This window comes from Protopterus annectens, chromosome 7.part0 (genome assembly GCF_019279795.1).
Source record: "Protopterus annectens isolate FY-2018-M chromosome 7.part0, PAN1.0, whole genome shotgun sequence".
NCBI lineage: Eukaryota > Metazoa > Chordata > Ceratodontiformes > Protopteridae > Protopterus > Protopterus annectens.
Genome location: NC_056739.1, coordinates 265,227,267 through 265,245,959, shown reverse-complemented (window position 1 = coordinate 265,245,959; position 18,693 = coordinate 265,227,267). Strand labels below are relative to the sequence as shown.

The 18,693-nt window shown below is 39.1% G+C and overlaps 1 long non-coding RNA gene across 1 annotated transcript in view; it reads right to left on the bottom strand.

The window, feature by feature from the left end:
* Positions 1–1,656: 1,656 nt before the first annotated feature.
* Positions 1,657–18,693, bottom strand: part of LOC122805807 — a 195,856-nt gene continuing 178,819 nt past the window's right edge. The window contains exon 2 of the long non-coding RNA XR_006365452.1: positions 1,657–1,944. This is a non-coding gene — a long non-coding RNA (uncharacterized LOC122805807). The remainder of the gene's footprint in view (positions 1,945–18,693) is intronic.

Here is an 18,693-nt window from a genome sequence, read left to right as displayed (position 1 = left end):
GAAAAATAAAATTAGTACTGTGTACATATTAAATACTTCATAATGTTTGACACTTGAAATACATGTATTCAGAAATATTCTTCACCAAAAGGCCTTCTGTGGCAAGTTCTCAGAACAGATGATTGCAGCATTGTTATTAACTGGACTAACAGTTTGAGCCAGACACTTATATTCACAAACTTTACCAGAGACAAGTTCCCAGTGCAATAGACAGGAACGTGAAACTTCAAAAGAGCATCACAGGCAAACATTCATTTTGTGATGGCTGATTGTAGGGAGGTAACATATATAGTTCACAACACACCCCTATGGTTCCTTGTAAAGAAGCAGTATAGTCATATCCAGCAATATCAGGTACTCTCTAAGTGATAAACTATATGTTTACAAGCTATTTTTATAAAATATCTTGTAGCTGTCATTGGTTAGCTCAGATGGTGTTCATTGCTCTTGCCTTGTTTACAAAAATTACTATTAACACTTCTGTTTGAGATGTAACTTATTTAAGTGGACTAATAATTTTCATGTTCAGACACAGCTGGAGACAAATGATTATAGTAGATTGTCTTATGATATGTAAATTAAAGAACATGGAACACAGTTAATACTCTTACCAATTGCTAAGAGCTTGAAAATCACAGCCTTATATTTCCAAATAATTTAAGAGCTTTCTGCTGGATTTTAGGCAGTGTAACATAACTTATCAATGTTTCAATCTACAAAGACAGATAACTGAGAAGATTCATTAGGAATGTTAACTACTTTGTAAACAGTTTACTTAGAAAATGAGCGCAAAATGAAACATTCTAGGAGAAAAACAGCAGATGTTTATACTGTCAGAATAACTGCTTCAGGCATTTATGGAAGACTGAAAATAAAGAATCCTTCAGGCAGTGTATTTATATAACAGTGAAAATAGAGAACATCATCTTGACATTTTATTTAAAAGTTATCTTTGGATTTTCCTCTAGACTGCATAATTGTTAGTGGCAATCACAATATACCTTTATGCCAGGAACACTAATGGGATCATTATCCCATTTGCTCATAATGAACATGCTCCAGATGAGTGTAGTTTTGCAAGAATCACTGAGCTGCAAGTAATAATGAAGACATGGTAAAGCAACAGCGATATGCAATGATGCATCATGCAGAATAGAGCTGAGAAAAAAGGAAGCCAAAACACTAGCTGCAGGGAGCTCTTCTGTATATGCTGTGCAAGTAATGAAACCCTTACAGTAACACAATAAACCCAGCTAAAAAGACAGATAAAAAAAAAATAACGTGAGGACATACTGATAAAGCAAATATATTGGTTGCATTGTCTTCCAAATGTTGTCACCAGAGCAGTGAGCCCAGATGTGACTGTTGTTCCAAGTCCCCTCAGGAAAATAATTAAATGTACATGGAGTGAAGGAAATTGCTGGAGTAAGGAAATACTCTTCCTTACCTCAATTCAGCCTTTTTCAGTTATGGAATACATTTACTTTTACTGTCTTCTTGTTGATTTATTTTTTTAATTTTCATGTCTAATTTTGCAAAGCTTCTCAAAGAATGTGGAAACTTCCTTATATAGTAATGATCCCTGCACCACCAATAATACCAACTGAAGCAACATTTAAAGCCCTGATTTCTATTCCAATGTGTATAGCCAACAAGCAGAGAACAATTATGTATTTATTTAAATTTGTTTACCAAGGCAGAACACTAATCAAACAGCGATCAAGTAAAAGCTCAGCCCAGCTTGTCCACAATGCTCAGTGAAGTCTTTTTCTGGTTGATTCTCTGCTGGCATGCAATGTCTAAAACATGGGTCATTTGTTTTCTTTATCAATGGCTTAGGTCTTTTCTGTCTTTTCCTGGTCTTGATCATGTTGCTGTAAGTTATTTGGATAATTTCTCTGTAGAGCTGGCATGTTAAACTTCAAGGGCTTCTTAAGATGTCATCTGTCAGAATAAAACAAACCTGTAATTGTCTGTTCTATACACAGAAGCTCAGTCTTTCAGGACTTAAAAGCTGCTACTTATAGATTTCTCTACATTTTGGACACGTGGGGATATCTACTTTTTGAAGCACTTCTGGAGATGTTTCTGCTATGGGCTTCATAATGTAATGGTTTACTAATCATTGTTCCTTTTCCTATTTTCCAAAATTTTCATTTGATAATCACAACGCAATTATCCTGCTTATACTGCTTTGTGAGTGCTTCTTCTGGTCTATTGTTGATGCCAATATCCCTCTCTCATATGAGATTTAATTCTTGTTCTACATATTTATCAGCAGGTAAATTCCATAACCTAGCTAATACAGTCTCATAGTATATGACAGCAGGAAAGAGCACTCATCCTTGTTTTCACTTGCTGAGAGAATGATTGTGTTGCATTATCAGACTACCCTGATCAAAATGAGGTGTAAACATGTATAAATGATAAATTGCATTCTCACACAGCCCCCACATTTCTACTTGCCTGCTTATCTATTACATATGTTAGTGCTATATAACTCTCTTTCTTTATGCACATTTATTCAAAGTACAAATCAGAACAGAAAAAGAAACTAAGTGTAACTCAACAGAACCACCTGTAGAAAGTAGCACAATTAAAGGTTTGAAATAAACTGTTGGAGGCTGCAGTGATCTTTACAAAATCACAAGTTCAGCAAAGTCCAGAAAGCACTGCTGTATATACACAGAAGACAAAGGCTGTTATTGAGGAATGTGAAATGAAGAGTACTTTATTCCCTTTATTCCTTGACTAAATACACTGTTACTTGGCATATCAGTTCAAGACAGACTGCAATCTAATTTGGTTGCAACTACATAGACATTCATATGCTGAAATTCACACCCACATCTAATGCAAAATGTTTCGGAGATGGATGTTTGGCATTAGATAGAAGGAACCAAAGTCAGGAAACATCACAGTGGAGGAAGCTGTACCCTGTTTGATAAAAGTAGGGTAACTGAACTCAGTGATACTCATGACCTAGCATTAACAGGCATACCTTTCAACCTGTTAGAACAAGAAATCTGGACAAAGCCATAAATAAAAGTGGGGCAGAGGCCCCAAAACAGGGACAACTTTTAAATATTGCTCCTACAAACTTAGAAAGTTAATAGAACAATATGTTTTGCATTAGTATGCATTTTCTGAATGGAATGAAGTTTGAAGCTCAAATGACTGTCCTTATTTTCTATCTTCAATCTTTAATGATATGCCACTAATTTGCAAGAAAACCACACTTTTACAAAAAACAGACAAAAATATGAAGCAAAAATCTGGACATTTTGTGAAAATCTGTACAGTCGAGAGGTATGTTAACAGGTATGACCTTTCCAGCACAAGATGTCTGACTATCCACACAATGGCTTCCTCATCAAGGGTCTACAGTTGCCATTCCTCTGAGTTGCATAACTCTTTATGTTCAGGAGAAAGCTGATGGAATAGCAATGCTCTGAGTTTACCCACTGTCCCCTACTACTGATGAAGATGGGCAATCTGCATAGAGGCATCCACTACAATACTTTACTACAAGTGGTATTTCTAGACATTATAAATTCACTGTAAAACATTTCATAATACTACAAAATAGTCTAACTGCAGAATTGTGGAACTTATGCAGGCAATCTGTGAAAAAAAAATGAATGAGGTATACAAAAGTTTATACAGAATTGTATTCTATAAAAAAAGCATATATCAGTAATTAGCAATATCTGCCCTCTTCTAGTACCATTCCTGAAATGATGATATTATGGCCTATTGCACCTCTCTTATTTGATTAAGAACTGAGTTCTATTGATCCCAGGAGAAACGTACATACTGTTTTCTTGAAAAAAAGAAAGCAGATCTCAAACTGACGATAAAAATGGCCAAACAACTCCTTAAACTTGATTAATTTAAAAACTAAAAAGAGAATGAGCATACAAGGTTTGAAACTGGACAAACGTTTAGAGCATTTATCCCACTTGTGTGTTAAAGTAAGTCCTCACACAACTGCTGTCCTTCAGCTTTGCCAATTGCTCAATCCTTCTCTCCCCCAAATGGGGAGATAATTCTAAGGCCACACAACCTTTTTCTGTAATGAAGCATTTCTTTATGCTGTCCTGAAATGACCACACTGTGCTTACCTTTCAGCAATTACATCAACCTTGTTCCCATTTCCTATATGGGATCAGGGTGTCATGTTATCTGTCACCATCTCTCTCAGTTCAATTCCATACTCTTGCCTTCATTGACACTCATGCCTGACTGTCACCATAATCCGTTCATTTTGATCTTTTTGGCAACTGGAGCTACTTTTGCTTCTGCTCTTATGTCCTCATTTCTTCATCTATTTGACAGTGTGCATTATACCACCCTTCTCAGGCACTTCATTTCCATCACCTCTGGCTTTCTCATCTGCTCTTCCTTTACTGCCTAGTGTTCTGTACCAGACAAAAGAACTGGCCACATCAATAATTTCAATGCCTTACTTTTCAGCTTCTTTGCATTCTTCTGTCATAGACTACACCTGATACTCTACGCCAGTTGACTGCAGCCCCTCTGATTCTAGCTTTGACCTCTTCATTCAGATTTTCCTTCTCCTCAAACACCCCTCTCATATACTTGAAGCTGTTAACCTGTTCTGCTACTTTCCCCTTCTGTCTCAATTCTCAGCTACTTCTTGTTTCCTACATTTGGTTCCATTACAACTGTCTTATATGTACAGTTTCATCCCATGTGTCTTCAGTTTTACATTCCATTCCCCTATCTTTTGCTGAAGTTCTTGCTCAGAGTCTGCCTGTAATGCTACATTGTCTGCATACAGTAACTTTGTTGAACTCTCTCCTCCAACTTGTTTAATAATGTAATCCATCCCCAGGATGGATAGTACTGGGCTCAGAACTGAACCCTGATGCACACCCACTCCCATTGGGAACCCCTCTCTGAGACCGAACACTGTTTGTACTTGAGTCATTGAAACTTTATACATAGCCTACACTAATTTTGCCAATATTTCTGGGAATTCGAACCACCACAGGGCTGCTCAAGTCAGGTTTCTCGGGAACTTGTCATATGCTTTTTCTAAGTCTAGGAATGTCCATTTGGACACATTCTTCATCTCTAGCATCTTCTCAACTGTCTGTCCCACTGCTCATTTCCCATCTTACATTCTACTACTTTCTACTATTCTGCAAATCCATTTATCAATTACCCTCTCCAGAACTTTCATGCAATGTGGTAAGAGTCCCCTTTGTTCTTGCACACTGGGATGAGTATGCTTATTCTCCAGTCATCTAGGATACACCTTTATCTCCACACTGCTATGAGTTCCCTCAGGACCTATTTATTTCTCTCCTATTTCACCCAGCATCTTCATCATATCTGCTGTGATTTCCTCTGAGCCTGCTGCTTTCCCTGAATTCATCTTCCTTAGTGCTGTTCTTACTTCTTCTAGGTTGGGCTCCTCTTCTTCTCTCATCATAGGCTGTGTCTGGGGTTTGTGGGGTTTCTTCATTCAGAATCTGCTGGACGTACTCCTTCCATCTGCCTTTAATGTCCTGTGGACTGGTGAGCAGGTTGTTGAAGGCATCCCATGTAAATGGTGTGTGACTATCTTCTTTATCTTTCTGAATTTATCTTACAGCCTAATCAAGTTTCTTTGTGCCACCTACTGAGTCATTTTCCAAAGGCTGGTAGAGTGCCTCCGTTGCAATGTTTTTGCAACTGCAACGTCTTAGTGTTTTTGTTAGCCAATCAGTATTCCTTCCTAGCCTTTTCTAGCTTCCACTATATCTCTGCACTCTTTTCTTTTGATAACTTCCTGGACTTCTGCATTCCACCAGCAGCTTTCATTACGTACTTGGCCAGATATCTGTTCTGTAGACCCCACACATGCTATTTTGAAGCACTGCCATTCTTTTTTAACTCCAATTATTACCTCTTCTTTGTCGTGGGATGCTAGGGCTGTGAGTAATTCCTTAAACTGTTGTACTTTCTCGACAGTCAACTTCCAGGTCTTCAGCCTGGTCTCTGTTGACCTTGCACCATTCTCTGATCACTGCTTGCAGCTGATTGTGGCAACCCGTGGTTTATGTTGTGTTCTGTTTCACTGGGGATAACTTTGCAATCACAGTTTCTACCCCAGTGCTGTTTCCTTACTAGGAGGAAATCTACCTGAGTTCATGTTGGCCACTCTTGTATGTGATCTTGCAACTGTCTCAGTTTCTGAATCGTGTATTGGCTACTATCAAGCCATTTACCAAACAAAAGTCTAGAATGGCCTCTCCTTTATTCCTGTTGCCCAACCCATGTCGACCCAGGCAGTCCTCATATCTTGTTCTGTTTGTTCTGATATGTGCATTCAGGTGACCCATCACCAATACCAAGTAATGTTGCCCTGCTTTATCTAGTAGGTCAAGTAACTGCTGCCTGAATGTAGTGTTCTCTTCACTGCTACAACCCAACTGTGGGACACAGGCTGAGATTATGAATATTGCTCTATCATTAGGCTGGAGTCTGATTGCCATAAGTCTATCATTAATTCTGATGACATCCCTCACTGCCTTCTGAAGCCTCTCTGTCACTGCAATTCCCACCCCATTCTTAGCCTCTCCTCTTCCCAAGTAGTAGACTCTGGATCACAAGCCATGTATCTTTGCTACACTGCCCTTCCATCTTGTCTCTTGGATATATAGGATAGCCAGCTGTTACAACCGATGAACCCAGGCAGCTCTGTTTTTGGTAGTGTCTTCATAAGTTTCCTAGTAAGTGACAAGAAGTCACTTAGATCTGATGGTTCACTTCATTTTCTTGTACAAAGAAAGTAGTCTAGCCATTCTTTAGTCACCTAGCATAATTCTTAATTCCAGAAATAAGCTGAACAGTCTGTTTTTCTTTCTACCACACCCTCAGCTAAACCCTTCCAAACGTGTGTTCATACCCACCTGCTATCCTGACTTGGTTACCTGTCTTGCTTTTTTATTGTAATGATGAAAGCAATGTTTCCATTATTATTTGTTTGCTTTCAGACATTGTATTGATCCCTTGCCTAGTTTTCTCTCCTGTTCAGAGCCTATCAAGCTATACTTTCTGACCTTTTCCAAAATTTATAAACGTTATTACCTCTTACACCATTTTGCTGTACATGGTAAGTCAGCATCTTTTTCCCACTGAATTCCTAACACCCTTAAATAATCATTTCAGTTTATTTTTCTTCGTTTCCTTTTTTTCTTACATCATTATCCTTTTTCTGCCATCCTCCGCTCCTTGAACTGTCCCATAGACGTCATCCAACTACATCCTTCTCCAGTCTTCTCAACCCTCTTTTACTTCTTTATTTATTCTATGAAGACCAAGCAGGTGTTTCTTTCACACAATTTCTGTTGCATTTGACTTGCATTATACATCCATAACATAATTTGGGAAAGGTACCATACTTGTTCAGTATTGTTAGGATTGTACAGCATACCCTATTTGGGTAAATGTACACACATGTACAAACTTGCCTATGGAAAGGATTGGTTTCATCTTATACACTTCTTCCCACCTTAATTAGTCTTTTCAGGCTTGTTGGCTGTTGGTGAAGCACCCTCCAAGAGGAAAAAATGCTGAGAGAAGAAGGGAGCCACTTTTGAGATTTTAAGTATTTTTTCTCTGTTTATTTGCTAAGTTTTTCTGCATAGCTGCCTAGCTTGAGCATTTTCTGGCTTGTTAAACTTGATTTCTGTATTAGTAGCTGTATTTAGAGCACAACCAAAAGCTGTTTGCTGAATTTCCTGTTTGCACTAAATTTTAAATCGTTTTTTTCTTAAAACTTGCATATTTTCTGTCCTTGACCTAGCACTCTTGTGTGGGGTCATTTACTGCACTGTTATAACTTGATATTACTTGTGAACCTCTGCTATCTCTGGAAAAAACAAAAACAAAAAAAAATCTTGCTTTTTTCCCACTTTTCTGAGAGTTAAAAAAGTTCAGTTACAGGCTTGCTGTTCCTGAACTGTTTGAAAGTTTCTGTGAGGCCATTTTTGCTTGGGCTGAAGGAGGTTCTCTGTGTTCATCAGTGGCAGTGACTAACATTGAGCAGCTTCCCTGCCCCCCGTAGAGGTGGTTACTGACTTGAAACTGTAGTTTTATTGGCCACTAGGGGTCATTTCCATAACTCCTTCATTTGTCCTCAGAGGAGTGGTTTAAGGCAGTAACTTGTAGTTTATTGGCCATTTTGGGTCATTTCCTGTCTTTTCTAGCCCCCTGCTATAAAGCACGCTTTAGCGCGCATAGGGCAGCGCCGGTTAAGCAGGTTTAAACTATTCGGGCTACCTAAAGTCCACTCTTCAAATTTTCCCTTAAAACTACCTTCCTCGAACTATACTACTGATCTAATCAGCGTATCCTATAATTAAAAAGATCATCTCTACTTGACTCCAAGTAGACTATTCTCTATCTGTTAAACGTAGCACTTGCTTCTACAGTACTTATTACCTTGATACGGCACTCTTGTCATAGATAGTACCCCAAAAAGGCAACCCTCCATTTCTCGGTCACCCACGTCCCCCGGAATCTTTTTAAAGTTTTTTTTGTCTATTCCTTCTAGCATGTCGAGGGATCAGTTGCTAGTGTCCTCTCCTGCTCAGCTGGTGAACCTGGGAATATTGAGGCAATGTTACAATTGCCTCATGTACACAGACAACCCTCTCCTCCTCCCACAAAACACAAATACATGCGAGAGATGCAACTATACGGCCAAACTGGAGGCTGAGCTCTCTCAACATAGGACTGGCAAGACCAGTCAGGAGGAGAAGGTTACCACACACACTATAGACCCAGTCTCACATAGTACCATTACAACCTCAAATCATACACATAAACACACAAAGACATACTCGGAGGCTCTGATCAAAAATCTACCAAAACAGCAGAGGCCACCAAAGCAGACACCCAAACAACCACCACCTCAGAACACAACACCTGCAACACATAGACCTCACAGTCAGAGTGTCAGACAGTCACAGCCCTTAAGGCCAAACACAATGCCAGACACACTAGTCATTGGTGACTCCATAGTCAGACACACTGACGTCCCGCTCACCAGACTGAGTAAGGAGAAGGTCACAGTAAGCTGCCTGTCGGGCGCTAGAATCCGCCACATAACGCAAGCACTCAGGTCTCTCAACAGCAGGTACAAATATGACTCAGTCATTGTCCACGCTGGTGTAAACGACCTGAGACGTACCTCCTTGGACTACATGAAAAGAGACATTGAGGAGCTCTCTGATTATGTAGCCCAGGCAGGTATGACCCTGACCTTGAGCAGTATCCTACCTTCACCAAGAATGATGCCACAATACAGAGATAAGATGATCAGCTTTAACAATTGGCTTAAACACTGGTGTCATTCAAAGGGGATCCAGTGTCTGTCTGCCTGGGATGACATGCTGGACAAGCCACGCTGCTTCGCAAGGGACGGCTTGCACCTGTCTCCCCTGGGATTCCGGATATTGGCAAAGGCTCTTGCCACCCCCATAGTGCCTTTTTTAGGCAAGGCTCAAATTCTAAACCTACCACCCTAGAACACAAAAAAGGAAAAAAACTAAGGCTAATGCTGCTCAATGCCAGAAGTCTAAATCTCAAAATGCACGCACTTGAGGCCCTTCTCAGTATGGAGAACATCGATGTCTGTGCTGTGACAGAAACCTGGTTCAAGGCTCCTGAGAGCACCCCAGCGCTATCAGGTTTTACCTCATATCATGCGTTCCGGCCCCAAAATCCGGACAATACCAAGAAAGGAGGGGGGGTATCCATATTCATCAAGGACACCCACACCTCAAGACTGGTGGCAACGCACGATGCATCGGAGACCATCCAGGTGCAATTAACCATAGGCAAGACTGCTCTGCAAATTGTAGCATGTTACAGGCCACCCTCACAAACTCAGGAACCTCACATGGCCTTCCTGAAAACACTAGAGGGGATAAATGTATCACCAAACACCATCATACTAGGTGACTTCAATTACCCTAATATAGACTGGGAACACTACTCAAGCCCAAACACCCTAGCCCAAAAGTTCCTGGAATTCATAAACTCAAATGCCATGGAACAACTAGTCACCATCCCCACAAGAGGAGATAACATACTTGATCTCATCATCACGAACATGGGAGCACAATGTTCAACACCGGAGGTGTACCCCTTACTGGTGAGATCAGACCACAAACTAATCTCGCTGGAGGTCCTCATCCCACCCCCACCTGAAATAAAAAAGACCACAGTAAAGAACTTCTCAAAAGCCGACTTCACACTTCTAAAGACTAGTGTGGTCTCCTTTAAGGCCCCCGAGCCAGCGGAAAACAGTACTCAAGCCGCTGAATCACTTACAAATGCCTTCTACCAGCACCTGCAGGACTGCATGGATAAGGCAATCCCAAGCAAAACAAAGACTCTTTGTACCAAAGGCAAGCGTCCAGTCTGGTGGACCCCAGCCATAAACAAACTCTACAACAAAAGGAGGAAGCTACTACAAGATAGAGCAAAATCCTTAAAAGGTAAGACACCCTTGATCACTATAAGTAAAAACTAAGAGCTCTCATAAAATCATCCAAAGCAAATTTCGAGAGAAAAATAGCTAAAGACTCAAAAGACAATCATAAGGCCTTCTTTAGCTATGTTAGAAACCTGGGAGGAAACTCCCAGATATGCTCAGAGCTAGTTCAAAATGATGTGAAGATTACTGATCCTACAGACATTGCCAACATACTGGCTGACAGGTTCAGTGCAAACTTCTCCCCTCCCCAAAAGGAGAGATATCTATACCAAACGATTGCAGCCCCCAAACATCACCAGTGCCCAAGTGAGAACTGCTCTCTCCAAAGCAAGAAACACAGCATCCATGGGACCTGATGGTGTCCCCGGCTGTGTGCTCCATGAACTCAATGAGGAATTAAACCCACAGCTAGGACAGCTGTTTAATCAAAGTCTTACCTCTGGATACGCACTCCAGGAGTGGCGCACTGCAACTGTGGTACCACTTCACAAAGGCGGTGCCTCCACCGACCCTGGAAATTACCAGCCCATTAGCTTGACAAGCCTTATCTGCAAAGCCATGGAGAGGATCATAATGGACCTCATAAATAAAGACATAGGAATTTGCAGACTTTGGATCCAACCCAGTTTGGCTTTGTCAAAGGCAGATCATGCCTTTTAAACTTGGTTGACTTTTTCAAACAGTCACCAAAGCCATTGATGAGGGAAAGGCAGTCCATACAGCCTACCTCGATCTGGCTAAGGCCTTCGATACAATACCCCACTCGGGTATCATTGAAAAACTCATCAGCTTAAATGTCAACCCATACATCACAAGATGGGTTGCAAACTGGCTGAGTGACAGAACCCACAGGGTCAGAGTTGCTGGCGCCATGTCAGACTCAAAGCCTGTCACAAGTGGTGTCCCACAGGGCTCAGTTCTGGGCCCACTCTTGTTTGGCATCTACTTTTCCCAAGTACAAGCAAACACAGGAGGGTTATGGCTGACAAAGTTTGCAGATGACTGCAAACTGGGCGCCATAGTAGAAAACACATCTGACACAGATATCCTTCAGAAGGGTCTCACAGAAACGGATAACTGGTGCCAGAGCCACGGCCTAAAGTTAAATGCCAAAAATGCATAGTCATACCCTTCGGGAAAAACAAGGTTACCCCTAGCTACCAAATAGGTGGCAATCCACTGAGCACAGAAGAAGTTATCAGGGACCTGGGGACCCAGGTTGATAGTAGTCTGTCATTCGACACACATGTAGCTAAAGTAGTTAGGAAGACCTTCTACATTGCCCACCTTATCATGAAGGGATTCTCATCTAGATCAAGGGAGGTCATAGTCTCCCTTTACTCATCACTCATCAGACCAATGATTGAGTACAATGCCCCATTCGGAATGTATCTGACCCGACACTTGCAGCAGCTGGAGAGGCCACAAAAGTTCCTCACCAAAAGGATAAAGGGTCTCAAAATCTGTCCTATGCTGCCCGACTGAAAGAACTCCAGCTCTATTCAGTCGCCACCGCTTGCTCAGAGGTGACCTTTGCCTAACATACAAGGCCATGTCAAACCCTGATTTGATGAATATGCTTCACCTCAAAAAATCTAGATCCATCAGAGCCACAAGGGCGGGAGACTTAAACCTTGACACGGCTATTAATAGGACGTGCTGGAGGGATAGATTCATCACCCAAAGACTCCCTATGCTGTGGAACAAAATCCCGGTACATGTGAGGCAGAGCACCTCGCTGGCCTTGTTCAAGAGAAATCTTGACCAATGGATGGGAGATCGCAGATATACCCCAGGGATTACCTCAGTGTCACTGCTCGACAGAGGCACAGCAAAATAATGGGTATAGTTCCCCATACTAATGGGGTGGCGTAAGCCACAAAACGATGGGCTAGGCTTGTAAATGCCCTCGGGCAGATAGCCTAGTATGAACCTATGAACCTATGAACCTAATTAGGTTCCTAATGATAAAAACACAGTATCGCTGATTCCTGAAGGTCCACTCCAAAAAAACGAAAAACAAATCCTGATATGAAAACACTGGAGGTAGACCACCACGATAAGTTAAAAGTTTAGAAAAGTTTATTGAGCAAGGATGAGCGCTTTCGCGTACATAAGCACGCTTCTTCAGATCCATAAAAACTGCTAGCAACTAGTGCTATATATACAAAAACTTATACTAGTAATAGGCAATCAAGCAATGAGCAAACAGGCAATGAGACAATAAAACCATCATTCAATTAAAACTCTCATTAGAAGTAAAAGCCCAAAAGAACAGTATTAAAAGGAACAGTAAAAAACAAAACTACAAACACACTTCAACTATCAAACTTCTATAGACCTTTTTTATATAGTACTAATTCCTAAGCATGCCTTATTAGATACTAGCATGAAATACTGGCATATACAGTAACATCTAAACTATTGGGGTAAAGCTAAATAGATGAATAAACATATTTCAAATAAATATATTTACGCTAAATAGCAGTCGCAGTAGAAATTTCAAGCAGACACATGGACACTGCAAAAATAAATGCTGCAAAAATACAGATATGCTGATCGCAAATATGCAGTGCCTATTTACAGAGAACTTTAAATGCATTCTAAGATTCACCAACATAATGTCAGAAATATAGGAACAGAATATCAAACATAAAAACTATATAAAGTTAACATAATGTTGATATTACATAGAAATTATGTGACATTAAAAATAATATTAAGAACAAAATCCCTTCCAACTCTCATGTCCACAAAGTAATCCGCAAAAAGCGAGCACCTAACATTCTAATAAAAAGAGAACTCCTTTGTGTTAGTCATCTCAATCTCAATATAATGTGAAAAAAACATTAGAAGTAAAGGTAAACCATGGTACAGTGGCTAGTATTAAACTACTTCATCCTTATGGTAATCTCATAACAACAGAACAAAATGAAGTGTTTGAGATGTGTAAGTAATGATAAGACCACAGTTATGTATATGTTATGTACCCATCTTAAAATTCATGGTTGGATGAGAAATGTAAAAATGTATGTGGATGTATGTATAAAAAGAATGAAAAAATATATATATATACATGCGTGAAATTAGTTGTTTAACCATAAAATTAGAAACAATCTACAATGTAAAATGTATCATAAAACTGCATAAAAAAGCTGTAAAATGTAGAAAGCTGAATGGAGATAAACAAACTAATATGAGCAAAGACACTATAGGGAGCTATATATAGGAAGCTATGTATTAACTGTAAAAAGTTCAACCTCTAAAAACACTGGTATGTGAAAATGAATGAAAATGAATAAAAATAAATGTGAAATGAATAAAAATGAATAAAAAAGATAAATAAATGAAGCACCTATATCAAACCTTTCCATTTTCTTATTTTATACTACGTCCTTTTAAAGGAGCTCTTACACTCACATATTGATTCAAACCTGGAGAATATTGAGCTTTCAATCTAAGAATCCAACATAATTCTTTATTTTCCAGGTCATTGAATGTGTCTCCTAGCCTTTTGCATGGTGTAATAATCTGTAAAGCTCTGAAAGCAAATGTATGTCCTGGGTTATTCATGACATGTTTTGCTAATGCATTTTTGGGATCACATTTCTTTATATCGTAAACGTGATCGTATATTCTCTCTTTCAAGCTTCTGGTTGTCATGCCTATATAGAAGGCTCGACAGGCCTGACAATCTGCCAAATATATCAGATTCCTGTCTTCACAAGTGGCTATAAAGCTAGGTTCAAATTTGAATGTAAGTGTGGGATGGACAAAAATTTGCGTGGTAGTAATCATGGCACACATACTACATTTTTCACATGGAAATGCGCCCAGTCTTTTGCCAATGATGGAACTATCTCTTTCACATTTACCCAACTGTTCAACACATCAAAGCCTACTTAAATTCTTGCTATTCCGATAAACAAACAAAGGAGGGTGTGGAGCCAACTATATTGACTATCTCTAAATCAGTCATAAGTATGAGTCACTTAGATCTGATGGTTCACTTCATTTTCTTGTACAAAGAAAGTAGTCTAGCCATTTTGTAGTCACCTAGCATAATTCTTAATACCAGAAATAAGCTGAACAGTCTGTTTTTCTTTCTACCACACCCTCAGCTAAACCCTTCCAAACATGTGTTCATACCCACCTGCTATCCTGACTTGGTTACCTGTCTTGCTTTTTTATTGTAATGATGAAAGCAATGTTTCCATTATTATTTGTTTGATTTCAGACATTGCATTGATCCCTTGCCTAGTTTTCTCTCCTGTTCAGAGCCTATCAAGCTATACTTTCTGACCTTTTCCAAAATTTATAAACGTTATTACCTCTTACACCATTTTGCTGTACATGGTAAGTCAGCATCTTTTTCCCACTGAATTCCTAACACCCTTAAATAATCATTTCAGTTTATTTTTCTTCGTTTCCTTTTTTTCTTACATCATTATCCTTTTTCTGCCATCCTCCGCTCCTTGAACTGTCCCATAGATGTCATCCAACTACATCCTTCTCCAGTCTTCTCAACCCTCTTTTACTTCTGTATTTATTCTATGAAGACCAAGCAGGTGTTTCTTCCACACAATTTCTGTTGCATTTGACTTGCATTATACATCCATAGCAAAATTTGGGAAAGGTACCATACTTGTTCAATATTGTTAGGATTGTACAGCATACCCTATTTGGGTAAATGTACACACATGTACAAACTTGCCTATGGAAAGGATTGGTTTCATCTTATACACTTCTTCCCACCTTAATTAGGTTCCTAAGGTGATAGAAAATATAAATTCTTACTATAAAAACAGCATATTACTTACATTCACTGTGTACTTGGTTTACCCACTCAGTCCAGTTCAAGGTACTGGAGTCTCAAGGCTATCCTGGCACTCAGACAAGATGACAGTCTATTGAAGTTTTCACATCTATATGCACAAACTCCCAGGCGTACAGATGACACCCACATCTATGGCAGTCTGAAGAATAGCCAATTCACCTACAGCATGCTTTTATGTGGCTTGAGGAAACTGCAGCACCCATCAAAAACTCATGTGGATCTTGGGGATAACACACAAACTACACACAAAGCAACTAAACAAAGAACCAGTCTGGAGAACCAAGATAACTGTTCCTTGACTATGCTGATGCTGTTATCAGCATGCTATAATGACTTCTACCATAAATATTATGAATACATAGTACATTACCTTTTGTTAGGGGTATGTGTACAAATAGGTTATTGTAATTATGTACCAACATATCAGATGTTACTATCTTAGCATTCAACTCAGTTATGGCCAGTGACATGGCATATTGGGGATAAGGAGTTAATTATGGCCCAGGTGACCCAGGTTTGATTAGTGGCTTAGGTGTCTGAGGTGCTGGCAGGGAGGGAAGGGTGTGCCCCTCCAGGAGGGAAGGACATTCATCTAAGCATTCCTTGCAGGGAGGTATGGTCCATACAAGGGAGTAGCCCTCTGATGTAACAAGTCAATGCATAGGAGGGAGGATACTAATGGGTATATCATAAATGAAAAAAAAAATCCCCTGGTGTATGCAGTCAATGGAACAACCTCCCACCCCCAGCACACCCTTAGGTTCTATACCACTTCTGTCTTTAACAAGTAGATAGAACAGGAGGAGAAGTAGGACAGGATGGTAGATCCAGGTATTGACAGGGGCCCCCTGGGGTAGCTAGAAAAAAAGCAGAAGGGGAGCTAAAAAAATAACATTAAACTCCATTTTCATTTGACTTTTGCTACATCTGGAGTTATCTACATTTTATCATGATTCTTTATTTTTATGTGTTGCACATTGTGTACTCAGATCCTGTACCACTCAAGTGTGCTATTGAGACTGCTTATAACACAAGCATCAACACTTTTATATCTTCATGCATTATACATTTAGCTTCTGGCCATATTCACCTTAACTTAGTATGGCCCTTCTCATGTCATTTAATAGAATACTTTTCTTTAAAGCAACATGCATATTCACAGCCTGAAATTGTACTATTCCAAAACATTTGGCCTATGTTTAGGTTTCATAGTTTATGTATTACCAGGACATTCAGTCAAATCTTGCCAGATTGGTGATGTCATTTGGAGCTGCATCTCTGCTCAATGAAGCTTTAGGTTTGGTCAGGTCTGCTTTGGATAGCAATATTTTTATACATTTTCAGCATGCACAGTAATCTGTCTCTTATTAATCCAAGCAAGTCCTTTAAATTTAAATGCTTCCAAAAATTCTGTTCAATTTACTTAACATATTTCAGTTTAATCTTCTTGAGGGCTATCACATGGTGCAGCAGGTTTTTTGGACCAGTGTATTAAAGTAATGATTGTGCTTTCCAAGCACTTTTGCTTTTATCTACAAAAGGCATTTCTTCTTGGTCTACACACGGCAGCCACTGTTCCACAACAGCACTGAAAACACTTACACAGATAATAGAATCTGCCATCCTTTCAATGCACGCCACAACCACACAATGGTGACAGATTATTTGTCTATTTCTACATCACAGTCATGTTAAAACTGAATATTACTTCTTTCTATGCTCATCAATTTTGTGTTGCGTGGGCTATTACTTATTAGCCATAATGATAATAATTAACAATTAGATTACTGCTAACAATAAGAGAACATCATTTCTACCATATGATGACTTCCACAAATCATATACAGTGGATATAAAAAGTTTACACACCCCTGTTAAAATGCCAGCTTTTTGTGATATAAAAAAATGAGACCACAATAAATCATTTCAAAACTTTTTCCACCTTTAATGTGACCTATAACCTGTACAATTCAATTGAAAAACAAACAAATCTGTTAGGGGAAAAAATATAAAAAATAAAAAAACGTACAATACGCTGGTTGCATAAGTGTGCACACCCTTTAACTAATACTTTGTTGTGTGTGCACACCCTTAAATTAATACTTTGTTGAAGCACCTTTTGATTTAATTACATAGGGAAAAGTTTTGAAATGATTTATTGTGGTGTAATTTTTTATATCACAAAAAAACTGGCATTTTACCAGGGGTGTGTAAACATTTTAAATCCACTGTATGTAGTTATTCATGCCTTCTATAAAATCATTTGTATGCACAAAGCACTTTATATTCATTTTGTAAGCACTTGTACTTCCTAGTGATAACTTGTCTGTATATTGTATTTACTTTATATATAGAGGTGGGCAGGCCATGTTCTTTTGAAAAAGAGCTGAGCCAAAAATCTATCTTGTCTCTTAGAGCCCATAAAGAGCTGTGCTAGAATCAGCAAATGAAAACGGGGAAAAAGTTTTAATAAATCCGATATACGCTACAATCATACTCTTAAGTGTTTACATGCCTACAAACGTGCTGGATGCCAAACAACTTGCTTCCTTAGTTGGTGCTTCCTTTTTTGTTTGCCACAATTGAAGAAACTTGCAGGCTACAATGCTTATTTGATGAAAAAACTGTAAAAGATAGCCGTTTCTTACTATAGCTCCACAGTGGAAGCACACTATCAGAACTCTATCACAGTTTTTGCCCTTTGCAAGCATGCCATTACTTTTATCATCACTCACGTTACAGTTAAAGTTTGATCATACACAGCTATCAACCTTCGGTCTCCACAATGTGGAGAATAAATGGGCAAAATATGAAACACGTATTAACAACTTGCTAACAACTTTAACTAAATAGCTCATCCACTTATCCTTAGGAGGATTTCATGACAAACAATTTAAAAGCTTATTTTGGTCATATTTGCTCATGTCACTGAATAATTTAGAGGACAAACTGAAAAGCTGACTCAATAGCCACATATTTCACCTTTTTATAGCAAGTTATTTCAGAAAAGAAAATTAACCTACAGACTGTAAAAGACAAGCTATGTCTTTATTTTCAAAGCCCCCTTTACTTGGCCAGCATTTTATACAAAAGTTAAACATAGAAAAAACAGGACTGTTACATTGCACACCCCCCCCCCCCCCACAAAGATACACAAAAAGGAAGGAAAGAGTGCAACCAGGCTCCCAAGCTGGTGTTTTAAAACAAAACTCCACTCAAACTGAACATTAAGCATTTAGCAGCTGCAGTGCAAACAGGCCCAAAAACTATCCCAAGAAGCAGACAAAAACAAGTATTTTCTTTAACTGAAAGCCAGATTTAAATTCAATCTGTATTA